At 41.2% G+C, this 14,710-nt stretch overlaps 1 long non-coding RNA gene across 1 annotated transcript; it reads right to left on the reverse strand.

Annotated features, from left to right (window-relative positions):
* Positions 1 to 1,523: 1,523 nt before the first annotated feature.
* Positions 1,524 to 14,409, reverse strand: LOC121712852. Its single transcript, XR_006032664.1, has 3 exons — positions 14,324 to 14,409; positions 13,655 to 13,658; positions 1,524 to 1,533 (listed from the first exon to the last, which is right to left on the reverse strand). It is a non-coding gene; the product is annotated as an uncharacterized LOC121712852 (long non-coding RNA).
* Between the last annotated feature and the right edge of the window lie 301 nt (positions 14,410 to 14,710).

Here is a 14,710-nt window from a genome sequence, read left to right on the forward strand (position 1 = left end):
CTGGACCAACTGCCAGTCTCAGGCTTTAAGCATACAAACTGGCCCTATTAAGACTACACATCCTGTTCAACTGCTTCCTCTGCCAAAAACTGTTTCAAAATAAAAGTCCTCACTATAATATTTTACTGTTAAACAATTTAACCCTTTAAACTACTAACTGTTCAGCCATTGTAACTGTTACTTGTCATCAACTATGACTCCTACCCACTGTAGCTAGTTAGCTAAGTTAGCTAAGTCACATGGTTAGCATAGTTAGCATGTTAGCATGCTAGTTAGCATTTTTAGCAAAACTGCTTAAAATGATTAACTAAGTTAGCTAAGTCACATGGTTAGCATGCTAGTTAGCATTTTTAGCAAAACTGCTTAAAATGATGAGCTAAGTCAGCTAAGTAATATGGTTACCATACTTAGCATTTTAACATTGTTAGCATGCTAGTTAGCATAGTAACTTGGTTAACATTATTATCTTTGTTAACATAGTTAGCATAATTGCTAGTAAACATTAGAGCCATTCCAAGTGTCAGTTATCGTCAACTATCTACCTAAATAATTTAACCATTTAAAGTATCCACTTATTTAACCGTTCAATCATTCCACCTATATTAAACCTTATCTACCAAGTAAATCATTTACCTATATAAACTATCCACCTATTTAACTGTTCAGTCATTCCAACTATATTAAACCTCATCTACCTAGCAACCAATATAGTTTGTTTTTACTCTGTATGATATTTGACATCATATTGTTTGCATTTTCATGCACTGTATTTCCTTCAGGAAATGCTTTTCTAGTTATTATTATAACCATTTTTTCTTTTTACCTTTTCAAGAATTAATGCGACTCTAACCGCTTAACGTACAGACATGTTGAAATAACCGTTTTGTAGGTCTGGAGTTGGACAACAGAGTAACTTTTTCAGATTTTCCTAAAAGTTTATACTTTTTGAGAAATAGGGGATTAAAATGGTAAAAAGCTCATTTTTCCCGCATAGACTTGAATGGCTGTGATGTCATAATGGCCTAAAGCCAGCTGCGCTCGTTAAGCTCCCAGAGTAGTTCCCGGGCTAATTAGAACACTGGCACAGGTGTCACCTGTGAATCAAACTGTCTCAGCTTCTAATGCATACAATCTGGTGCTCTCTAAAACTACAAGTGTTTGTATGGACTCAAAGATGAAGTGAGTTGATGTTGGAGGTCAAAGGTCAAGTCAATGAACACTCTAAGTGCGATATCTTAAGAATGCCTTGACATACATGCCTGAATTTGGTATGAGTATTTGTATGGATTCAAAGATGAAGTGAATTGATGTTGGAGGTCAAATGTCAAGGTCAAAAACACCTTGAGTGTTATATCTCAAGAACGCCTTGACACACAAGGTCTTTTGGTACGAGGGTTTGTATGAACTCAAAGATTAAGTGATTTTAATAATGTTTTTTTTTTCAGGAATTTCCCCACCAACATTAAGCCAGCAGCTTTCCATCCACTATTGTAATTCCTCTGGCATTACATTCTAGTTTCTACTTGATGTTTCCTGTTTTGAGGCGAAAGTTTGATTTTGCAAGAGGAGTCAGAGGTTTTGTAAATAGTGCTTGTAAATAGGATTTTATGTTTAATGCTTTAAGAAAATGGAGCAAAGTTTCAGAAATTGTGTTTTAGCAATTGAAAAAAACTGTAATTGTCGTCACTTGTGTTTACCAGTATGGATGACATGTGCATTAGAGTTCAGAATGTGTTTTGAGAATGCGAATGTGTAAGTGGGATCTGCAAATTGTGTTTTACCATGTGAAATGGTTTAAGGTATTGACAACAGACTGAACAATTAGCTAAATGAGTTCAGGCAACTGAGAACCTTCTTTAGCCAATGAGTTTTAGTGTTTTAGCAACTGAGAAAAACAGTGAAAAACTTTAAAAAGTATTTCATAATGAGGGGGGAACTAATGTAGCCTAAGGTGTCTCTTATTTCATGTTGAGGTTTGCTTCCCAGCATGCATTGCCAGTCAGTTGCCTCGTTTATAGGCTATTATTGTTATTTTGAAACAATATGGTTGAAACAGTTTAGCTTAGGCTCAACTCTTACTGATGTTTTGAACAATAAATTGAATAGTTTATTTTTTTTTAAAAGAAACCGTGGACGTGAAACTACTAGTTCTGACCCAGTATAAAAGTCCAGCTGACAATTCCATTGTGTATCTTGTTGGAGGACATAAGCCTGAATGGTTGAAAATCAGCTACACACATAAGGTAAATTCATACATAGACTGTATGTAATTAATAGCAAAATGGATAACCATATGAATTGCGAGGCTGGCTCTGTAAGAGATCCATTGGACAATATGATAGGTCTGCCAGGAGGAGATACAAAGGACTTATGAACCTTAGGGAGCATATAGAAGGTGGGTATTCTCGGATGTTGACATAAAAGGAAACTATGTTCCTGTTTTGAAATCCACCCAATGTCCTTAGCTGTGAGCAACAGTTCTTTCAAGCTCTCTTTTGTATTATCAATTGGATTGGATAACAGCCGTTGATAATAGTCTTGATTGTTCAATTGCCGTAGGGCTTCTTCAACATATTTGTCCTTGTCCAACGATGTACATGTATAGCCACCTAGTGGATTATTTTTGTCTTCATTTTTTGTCTTTTTTGTATGTGAACATTTATAGCCAGCCACCTAGTGGACTGTTCTGGCATGTTTCATGTGGTAATTCACCATATCACTCAGGTGTTTCCAATTAGCCTACAAAAGGGGAAATTGTTTGTCTGTGAAGCACACCCTGAAGAAGGCAGCTTGTGCCGCTACGCGTGGGTTGCTTCTCCTTATGTTTTTAAACTTTCTATGATGAATTAGCCAGTTAAATAAAGCTTTTTATATTTTTGAAGAAGAGTGCCTTGGACCCCCTTTTTTCTATTTACTAATGGTTACATGTTTGTAAGAATGTATGTTAGTATGTTGCTAGCAACATTGTCAGAGATGTATGGTTGACAGGTGTGCACAGACAGGCACACACGTAATGTCATACATGGTCATCACCACTGGTCTGGTCTGGAACCTAAAAGACAAAAGCAAACAAGTTTAACAGTTATGCCAAAACAATACAAGGACTGTCTGCAATTGTCCTAACAGTAGCCTATTCATGGCTTTCATAAGGTCCATTTCCACAGGAGTATAATCAAGCACCAAATGCATTCATAATCTAGGTGCTTGATTGTATACACCTGTGGAAAGGGACCTGATGAAACCCATCAATAGACAAGCGGTAAACAACGTTACAAATTTCTAGGTGCTTGATTCTATACACCCGTGTTTAGTGACCTGATGTCGAATAAAATCAGAGCCATAGTATCTGTAGGCCTACTTACTTCTCTGGTTTACGTTAACGTTCTAGTTAAAACGCTGCTGGTTAGTAGGCCTAATGAACAAATGTAACGTTAACGTTAGTGCATTAGGCCTACGTTTGATTGTCGTTATCTATCGAAACCTACAGCTAACCGGTCACTGTAACGTTGACGACATATTAACGTTGATTAACAGTGGGTTTCCTTAATCAACGTAGCAAGGTGCTAACGTCCACTAGCCTATTTCACTAATGTTAAAACGTTAACGTTATAACGTTAGTCAGGGCTGCCAACTTTTCAAAAAACCTTGGAGTGAGATTTGGTGGGGCCAACCAACATTTTGCTGCGGAAATTTTTGTTTGGCTCATTCAGCATTATACCGTACAGTAAAAAAAACGTACATCAGTGGTTCTCAGGTGTAGGGACCAGGCATGGACGGATTATGAACTTTCGGGGCCCTGGGCCCACATGTATGAAGGGCTCCCCACTAATTGTCGCATATGTGGAAGGGGGGTTTGGGGGTCCTCCCCCAGAATTCTTTTCATTTGTTTGATGTGATTTCTGGTGCATTTTGGTAGCTTAGAAATCTACTAGACACACCCTAGCGGCAGCAAATTACATTTGCTTCCAGGGCTAGTCTAGCAACTCTCCGTTGGCTTGTGAGCTCGAAAAATTAAACTTCTATCAGGCCAATCAAATCGTCTATAGAGTCGGCTCTTAGCGAACTGTACCAGGCTGTCAGTGAACAACAGACAGCACACCCAGACGGTTTCACCATCTTCACTGGAGATTTCAACCATGCTGATCTCAAAACTGTACTTCCAAAGCTACACCAGCATGTTGATTTTCCAACAAGAGGAGATAACATCCTGGACCTGGTCTACACTACACACAAAGGAGCATACAAAGCCACCCCCCTCCCCCACATTGGACTTTCAGACCATATCACTGTTATGCTAATGCCCGCATACAGACAAAGGGTAAAAGCGAACAAACCGGTTCGTAAGCAGGTAAAAGTGTGGCCTGAGGGAGCCTCCGATGCTCTTCAAGACTGCTTTGACACAACAGACTGGGAAATGTTTAAGCAGGCAGCCACTTACAACAACCGGACAGACATAGAGGAGTATACAGACACTGTAACCTCTTACATCACCAAGTGCATCGATGATGTGACCCACACAAAAGACATCATCACTCGGGCTAACTGGAAGCCATGGCTGACAGGGGATGTCCTCAGGCTGCTGAGGGCCAGAGACAAAGCCTACAGAGCTGGGGATGAAGCTGGCATGAAAACAGCGAGAGCCAACCTGTCCCGTGGCATCAAGGAAGCAAAAAAGGAATACACACACAAGATAACCACCCACTTCAAAGACAGCAGGAACTCACAAAGCCTATGGCAGGGCATTCAGGCCCTCACGGACTACAAGCCCGCGCCACAGAGCTGTGAGAGCAACATCCCTCTGCTCAACAACCTGAACCGCTTCTTTGCTCGCTTTGAAGCACAAAACAGCACCTGCCCACAGAAGACCCATCCCCCTCTACATGAGCAGCCCCTGTGCCTCTCTGCCGACAGCGTGAAGAGGACACTTGCTGCTATCAACACCCGTAAGGCAACAGGTCCAGACAACATCCCAGGTCGTGCGCTGAAGGACTGTGCAGGGGAGCTTAAGGATGTCTTCACAGACATCTTTAACACTTCACTGAAGCAAGCCATCGTCCCATCATGTTTCAAAGCTGCCACCATCATACCTGTGCCGAAGAAAACTGCTCCATCCTGCTTCAATGACTACCGCCCTGTGGCACTGACACCCATCATCATGAAGTGCTTTGAGCGGCTTGTCATGTCACATATCAAAGCCATTCTCCCCCCCACCCTGGACCCCTTCCAGTTTGCATACCGAGCCAAGCGGTCTACAGAGGATGCAATCTGCTCTGCCCTCCACCCAGCCCTCACCCACCTGGAAAAAAGAGACTCATATGTGAGATTGCTGTTTATAGACTTCAGTTCTGCATTCAACACCATAATACCACAACAACTCATCTGCAAACTTGACAAACTGGGACTCAGTACCTACCTCTGCAACTGGCTACTGGACTTCCTCTGTCAGAGGCCCCAAGTAGTACGTGTTGGCAACAATACCTCAAGCAGCATCACACTGAGCACAGGGGCCCCCCAAGGCTGCGTGCTCAGTCCGCTGCTCTTCACCCTGCTGACGCATGACTGCACTGCAACCTACAGCAACAATCACATAGTGAAATTTGCTGACGACACAACTCTGGTGGGTCTCATCACCAAGGGCGACGAGACTCAATACAGGTTGGAGGTCGACCATCTGACCACGTGGTGCAGGGACAACAACCTCCTGCTGAACGTCAGCAAGACCAAAGAGATTGTTGTTGACTTCCGGAGAGGTCACACCCAACACCTGCCACTGACCATCGACGGTGCTGTGGTGGAGAGAGCGAGCAGCACCAAATTCCTGGGGGTGCACATCAGTGAAGACCTCTCCTGGACCACAAACACTGCATCACTGGCGAAGAGAGCTCAGCGCCGCCTGTACTTCCTGCGGAAACTCAGGCGAGCAAGTGCTCCACCAGCCATCATGACCACATTCTACCGAGGCACCATCGAGAGCATCCTCTCCAGCTGTATCGCTGTGTGGGGCGGAAGCTGCACTGAATACAACAGAAAATCCCTGCAGCGCATAGTGAACACAGCTGGAAGGATTATTGGTGCTTCACTCCCCTCCCTGAAGGACATTTACACCACCCACCTCACCCGCAAGGCGTTAATTATATTTTGCATTAATGTCACTAGGAAGCATGGCAATATAAATATATTCATTTATCTGTAATGGGATTGGCTGGGACCTGACAATATAAGAACCATGATAGTGGGATAATCTATGGCTGAGCAATTTACAAAAATGTATGTAGGCCTACTGACAAATAGTTTACATTAGAATACATTAGAATTTCGCCCCAATGAGGCTATGTAGAAATGTGTTGCAATTGCAAACCGGATTACTCAGGAATCACTTATTGCACAAAGGCATGCTTTATATCCTCGTATTCGGTACGGTTTGCTGTTTATTGTGATATTGGGTTTGCCACGTGTTGTGTGAAGGGTTAGTGAAATATTAAAACGAGAGTAATGGGTGTGCACTGTGTGCAAAATGCAAATATGATTAGCCTAAATTGCACGTCGGTTCAATGTTAATTTTCTCGCGAACCATATATCACAGCAACTTGGCGCTAATAATAGCTTAGATTCCGCACGTTCACCTGATGTGTGATATCGTATGTATAGGTTTAGTTTAGTTGAACCTCATCTGCCAGGTATTTGACCTACCAGGTTGACACTTCAGCGTGAAAAATACTCAATAATACTCAAAGCATACCTGAAGCCGGGGAAATGCGGGGGGAATGTGCCTGGGACGGTTCCTGAAGTAGCATCGCAAATGAGAAAATGTATAAAATTCCACAGACAGGGGGTGCTCTTGAACTCTCTCACCGTCTCTGAAAGCATAACCGTGGCTCAACAGGTAGATCTATAGATAGGCTAAACTCATTTTTCAGGCATCTGACCGACCGGGTTGACACTTCAGCGTGAGAAATCGGGGGTGTGGCGTGTGAGTGTGTGAAACCAATCAAATGCGTGTGTCTCACGGCCAATGCGTGAGAGTTGGCACCTATGCGGTAGTGTAGTTTATATGTTTCATACATTCACACATGTATAGGGAGGGAAAGTGAAAACCAGCGCCCCAAGTGGTTGCGAAGAGCAGCTCCAATGTTAAGTCCCATAGACCTATGTTTTAAAAAAATACTGTGAAGCCAAATCAGCGATCTTATCCACCAAAAATATTTTTCAGTGTCTATACAGTAATAATCTTCTAACTGTGAAAATGTCAGACCATATTTTGCCTTATTTAAAAAAAAATCGAAATCGCTCCTTTTGTTTCATAAACGAACTACAAAAAAGCCACGTGACTTTACCCTTCGACGTTACTCACGGTAGCATGGTTTGTTTATTAGCCTGGTTAGCATTGCCACTTAACACTTACTGCTAGCTCTTCATGTGAGTAGAAGCACAACACCAGTTATCCAGACATAAAGGTTATCACCACGCGGTTTACATCACCTTCCGTTATTACAAAAATATGTAAGCCAGTTAAGCAAATTGCTGTATTGATCAGTTAGAGATTAAGCGCCCAAACCTGTGACGTCACATGCAACTGTAGTTTGTTATCACCATGTTACGACAAAAACTCAAAACAATTCAACTGATCCTAAAAATAAGGTATGACCACTTGAAGCAATAGAGGTGACCCCAGTGCCTAACATATGGAAGGCATTAAATTAAGATCCCAATGTGCACCGAGATATATTTTTTCTAAAAAAAAAAAAAAATCCCATCCCTCCGCTAAACTCTAGGAACGCAACCACTAGATGGCGATGAGATTACTTTCCCTCCCTATAACGCGAGGGTTACATAATGTTTGACGACATAAATGATTCAAATACCAAAAACCGGAACACTTACCTTGTCTGTAATTAGAGAAATGTGCCTCTGAATGAGAGTTTCACGAGCATATAAAGTGACCACGGCACAGCAGCCGAAGACGTTCAGCAGATTCACAGCTCCAGGTAGCTCTGCTACTGTTGATTGCTTTCAGGTGGAGGTCACGTCATAATGCTAAAAGTTGCCGCCACGGCGGTCAATGTTAACTCTATGAGAATTTCTTGCTCTTTTATCATAAATATCTAAAAAAGTATAAAGTTCACAAATGTGAAAAAACATAGAACAAATCTCCGTTACAAGACCTTTGTAGGAGTGGTTGAATGACGTCGAACGGTTCAGTGGTTTTAGAGCCTTTGAACGTCAAATTTGGTCGGAAGAAGAATAATAAGTTTGCTTGTGTTGCAATTTGTTCAACCCTTTCTCCTAAAATGACTGGACTATAAGGTTACCAAATGCCGACCGAGATTTGAGTCGCACAAACACTTCAGCGGTGTTTAGTAACGTTAAAATAAAAAGGAGCATGGCTTTTACTAAAATGTGAGGGGTAGCTTCTAGAGGCTAAAAGTTACGAGCAAATATCAATAACGTTAACGAACATTTCTAGCTTCTAGGCCTGTAACTTAACCTGAGCCAGAGTATCCGTACTTTATTTGGTTAACGTTAGTAATGAGCAAATATAGTGCTAGCTGAGGTTTGATTGTCGTTAGCTAAATATAGTGCTGACGTTAAACTTTAGCCGGAAGCTAACGTTAGGGTTGACTGTCGTTATCTTAATATAGTGCTAACGTTAACGTGAGGTTTGATTGTGTTTAGCTATTTATACTTCCCTACAGCTAACCGGTTACTGTAACGTTAACGTTTGACGACATATATAACGTTAATTAACAGTAGGTTTCCTTACATAACATAACACATATCAACGACCACTCATTTCGCACATCTATAACGTTAATGCTAACTTAAATGATATAATGTTTGACGACATAGTTCTAAATAAGTCAGATACCAAAAAATGTAACACTTACCTTGTCTGTAATTACAGAAACCCTCTGAAAGATAGTAGGAGTACAGCAGGCGACAAAACGTTAACGTTCAGGTTTACCGCAGCTGTGGAATGGTAGATTCTAGTGCTACTTCAATGTTAGATTGCTTCTAGTGTTGGAATGTTTTCACAGCTGTAGATCTAAAGCTTAACTAGATGTACCGCATAGCGGTACAACATATGACCGCCGCTCAGTCCTGTACATCCATTCCGCGAAAATAAATCACACTTCAATTTGTCTCCATATTTTACTCCATCCCCCACTCTTGAAACTTTTGTGTATGCTTGTTTGGCATGCCTGAGTGTGTGTGTAAGGCTGCACAGAAAGTAGCCTACTGGTGCTGAAAAGGTGAATAGATTGTAGAATAGCCAAAGAAGATGTAGCATTGTTATAAAACCTTTAAAATCTCTAAACAATCACAAGTAGGGCAGTTCATCACAGTTCATCCATTGCAACTGGATTGATGAAAGGTCACTTACACCTGTAGGCTACATTGTATTTGGGAAAAGCAAAAGGTATAAGCATAATGTTATTTATTTATTTATTTATTTATTTTATGTATTTATAAACAAAAACATCTCTGTCAGTTCCATGCCGTTTTCAACAGCTATCAAAAACAAAGGTCATTTTTGGATGGATGGATTTTTTGTGAATGTTTCTTCTTCTACATAAGATTTTAGTCATCTTTAGTTCATTTAATACTTTATTGTCAATGCACAAATTAAGTAACAGTAGTCTGAAACGTTATTGTTAATGCACAAATTAAGTAACAGTAGTCTGAAACGAAATGCTGTTTTACATCTAACCAGTGGTGCAAATAACTGACATGTCCAAATGGGCCTTGATGAAATGCGTCGCTAGACTGTTCATACACATTTTAACGGGCCAAAGTTGAATAGCTTTTGTCCGTTATTGTTCGTGCAAATATAGGCTGATTCATGTTCCCTTGCATTGTGTAACTGAGGTCCATGGCTAGTCTGGCTTTCATCAGACCAAGCTCAATCTTTTAAGAAATCAAAAAATAAATAGCGGGCAGATCAGGCTGGGTTCACCCAGCCTAGTCCATAGGCACCCGATATTGTTTAATTTTCAGATTGAGATATACACGCTCTGGCTATTCTAAATGCAAAAATGCATTAGGGCGTTATGACAAAACTGTAACTAACAAACTAGATCCTAATAGAAAGCTGTTAGCTTCCCTAAGCTACAGGTAGGATTATAAGGTAGGCCTATTTACAACATAAATTGCCAATAGGCTATGCTGGCGACACAAATAAAATCTCCTTTGGAAACCTATGGCTTACGACTTACAGTATCAAGCGGACTTAAACTGCCATATCTTGGCGAAAAGTTGTAGGCCTAATAACATTCACGCAGCTCCATGAGTCAAGGAAAGCGCGAATGAAGTAGCCACTTCTAAATGGGACCCACTACACAGTAGCTTAAGGTGTGTTGCTAAAAGCAGCCATAATGAAATGAAGGTGTCATTGTTTGGATACTTCACACACACGTGCTTTTTAATTTCACAGACTACAACTACCAAGCTGGAATCAAAGCACATCGATTCCCCTCTCACACCCTGCACGCACTTAAAACAAAATAAACAGTCGTCTCAGTCTCACGCATGTATAGGCAAAACTATCAGACCGGTGTAACGTTGGTAAATCTTCCATTGCACAGAATGATTTTGTAGCACGTGCAATAAATGACAGTCGAAAGATACAAACAGTGCTTCTATCAATTTGCTTGGTATAACCGCATTTATAGTTTTCTACAAATGCAATCAATCAAATGGGCCTCCATCACTCAACCAACGCTAACGGTAACATTACCTATAGGTCCTTATTGATATTACAAGATTAACGTACCTGCAGTAAAAACCAAGCATGTCCGATAAACATCCTCAGATTTATTTCGGCTTCAAGAAGAAATGGGAATTACACTTCATGTGAACATGGTGTCCTGTCCTTATTAGTCCTGTCCTTATTAGATGTTCGCTGCGGTAAATTACAGTCCTTGTAGGAAGTGTCCATTGTTTTTCCCCAACCCACTTTTAACTTCCAACAAAATTACGTCTCACTGCAACGATGCGCCATCTAGTGGACAAACGACTACATATCGCCAATACTGAAAATGCAGCCATGATGATGATGATGATGATGATGATGAATATTTATTTTGGCTTTCTTTTGATCCTACTGAATTTGTAATTATGTATCGGCCGTTCTAATACCGATAGTATGTGGGTGCCTGTGTGTGTGCATGTTTATATGTTACAGGCCAATGAGTGTACAGTCACTAAATGTACACATAACCTAATTTGTTTAGACCCCCCCATGGATGAAATTCTACGAAACTTGGCATACCCCCAGAGAATGCCAGGTCAATCATACACATAAAGTTTGGTGCAGTTCTGAACATCTTAACTGAAGATAGGGGCGATTAAAGAAGAATAATATTGCATTTTCATTTTGTACCGGGGGGTGGGGGTGCAAATCACAAATGAGTGATTATGAGCCAGGTTGATGTGGGCCCTTGAGACCAACATACCATAAAAGATTCTTCATCCTCAGTGCCACGGTTCAGGTAGTTATTTAGGAAAAACTGTTTTTTTTTTGCGGTTCAGGGGGCCCAGCACGGGGGGGGGGGGGGGGGAGGTTGGTGGTGGTCCCCGGGGACGAAATGAAATTTTTCCGTAAAAGTCTAGTGGGGTTACATACCCACCAAATTTCATGTACCCCGGTGGTTTGGTGTCCCGGGTATCAATGACCAAAATTCAGGGAGTAGATGACGGGAAAAATTCTTGAATTGTGTGCATGTGTGCGTGTACAAATTTATGTTTATGTGTGTGGGTGTGTGTGTGTGTGTGTGTGTGTATGTGCGTGCTTGTGTGTTTGCCTGCGTATGTGTGTTTGTGCATGTGCATGCATGCGTACATATGTCTACTGTGTGAGTATGTGTCATACGTATGATTACTGTAAATGTATGTGTGTGCGTGTGTATCTGTTTATGCACATGGAATGGGTTAACATGACCCCTGGAGGCAAACATACGGAAAAAATTGGTCATCCTAGGCCCTACAGTTCTCAAGATATTCAGAGAACTGTGTCTGCCCTACCCTCCTTTCGGGGGGTCCAGTCCAGCGGGGGGGGGGGGGGGCTACAGATCAAAACGAAGAATGACGGTTCCATGCTATCCATGTGGGGGTACATGCCCACCAAGTTTTGTGTACCCCGGTCTTTCAGTGTCCCGGGAATCCTTGTTGGTGTACGTCACTAAATGTACACATAAATTATTTTATTGTAAGGCCCCCCATGAACGAAAGTACACAAAACTTGGCATGCATTCGGAGGGTGTCATAATGATCCTACACTTATAATTTCGTGCAGTTTTGACCTTGTCAGCCAGAGATATTGTGATGAAAACACCTCATTTTTTGCTTTTTAATTTTTAACTAGGTGGCGCTATACATGAAATAAGTGGTAATGGGATGGGTTGACATGCCCCCTTAAGACCAACATACATAAAAAAGGTGGACCTCCTAGGCCCTACGGTTCTCGAGATATTCACAGAAAACTGTCTCCGGCCACCTACAGGCCAGTTGGTGTATAGTAACATAAATGAATTTATTGTGTGGCCCCCCATGAACGGAATTCCACAAAACTTGGCGTGCATACAGAGGGTGTCATAATGATCCTACACTTCCAATTTCGTGCAGTTTTGACTATGTTAGGTCACAGATACCTTCAATTACAACACCTCATTTTTACTTTTTTGTGTTTAACTAGGTGGCGCTATACATGAAATGAGTGGTTATGGAATGGGTTGACATGGCCCCTTGAGATCAACATACAAAAAAAAATGGTCCTCCTAAACCCTACGGTTTTCGAGATATTCACAGAAAACTGTGTCTGCCCTACCCTCCTTTCGGGGGTCCAGTCCAGCGGGGGGGCTACAGATCAAAACGAAAAACGATGGTTCCATGCTATCCATGTGGGGTTACATGTCCACCAAGTTTCGTGTAGCCCGGTCTTTCAGTGTCCCGGGAATCATTGACGGAAATTTGGGCATGCGAAAAAGAAAAAGAAAAAAAAAAATCTGACTAAACCTATATGACCGCCGCTTCACTGCGCGGCGGTCATAATAATAAGAACAGTGATAATAGTCCATTGCATTTACATGCAATGCAATAACTAGAATGTAATGCCAAAGGAATTACAATAGTGGATGGAAAGCTGCTAAAGTTGGTGGGGAAATTCCTGAAAAAAAAACATTGAATCACTTAATCTTTGCGTTCATACAAACCCTTGTACCAAAAAACCTTGTGCGTCAGGCATTCTTGAGATATCACACTCAAGGTGGGTTTGGCCTTGACATTTGACTTCATCATTGAGTCCATACAAATGTTCACACCAAATTTGAAGCATGTGCGTCAAGCCGTTCTGAAGTTGTGACACAAGCATGAAAGCTGGCCTTTGGAAAATGTAATTCAGAGTATGCAATGCAAGACTACTGTACCTGCAAAACGGGGCTTTCAGTTGGTGTTGATGACTGCTTATTCTGCAGCCAGCTAACAATTACTTTGTCAACGTTAAAATAATTGAATCAACGTCGCACTGCAACATTTATTCTACATCACTTTTGCACCCTTCATTAATATTAAAGCAACGTTGAAATTCTAACTACAGATCAATGGGATTTCAATGGTATTTCCACTAAAATGAATATTGAAACAATGTTGAAATTACAACCAAACTAAAGATCAACGTGATTTCAGTGCTATTTCAATTGATATTAAACCTCAGTAAACCACTATTAGCCTAATCTGGCAAAATTCAGGGAAATTCATATCCTGCTTTATCTACAGCCAGGATAAATTTGGCTAGGCCTAGGTATGTCTTGTTTAGGCTACACAAGCTTGCATAAATAACCATTGACAACTTGTTATCAGTTAAGCAAGTGCATTTATTCACTCTTCATCTAGAAATTCACATGTACTGTGTTTTCCTGCCATCCATAGCAGTTGCAGTCAGCCTGATCCTTCAGTAGCAGAGTGAAGCGGCACCTAACAGAAATATTAGATAAATATGTTCAACTGAGCAACAAACTAACAGCTAAGCCTACAATAAAGTTATTTTACGCCAGTGGTTCTCAAACTTTTTCTTTTATTCCCCACTTAGATCAAGGGGGCATTTTTAAACCCCACCTGTCCCTCATCGCTCTAAGAAAGTGGTAGGTCAAACTTAAAATTGTCAAATTTATTGAAATAATGACAAGTTCCAAATATATCCTCGGCAGCAGAATTAAAATCAGCTGGTGCTGCAGATATAATAAATAAATACATAATGTGCCATTGTAAATTAAACACACATATTTCTGTTTTCCAGCAACATATTAGGAAGCATAGGCCAATATTTTACTAGCCTGGCTAGCGGCACCACTTCTCAAAGAGACGTGGGCTGGGAACCAAACGTTCATTTTCTCGTATTTGAAAAAAATGCCCAGATCCGTTTATTGGGTGCCACGGATGTCTATCAAATGCGTCTGTGCATAGCTCATCATCGTCTTGCTTTCCCACCTGTTCTGTGATTGGTTCCCTATCACAGGCGAAAATTTGCTCCATGGTCTCCAGGCTGCCTAACGGTGTGTTTCCACACAGCGAAACACCTTGCGATTTTCGGCCAGCGAAATTTCGGTAATTTTTTAAAAATCTGAAAAAATAATTCTTGCCCCACTCCAGACCTTCAGAACGGTTATTTCAACATGTCTGTACGTTAAGCGGTTAGAGTCGCATTAATTCTTGAAAA

This window comes from Alosa sapidissima, chromosome 7 (genome assembly GCF_018492685.1).
Source record: "Alosa sapidissima isolate fAloSap1 chromosome 7, fAloSap1.pri, whole genome shotgun sequence".
In the NCBI taxonomy this organism is placed as follows: domain Eukaryota; kingdom Metazoa; phylum Chordata; class Actinopteri; order Clupeiformes; family Clupeidae; genus Alosa; species Alosa sapidissima.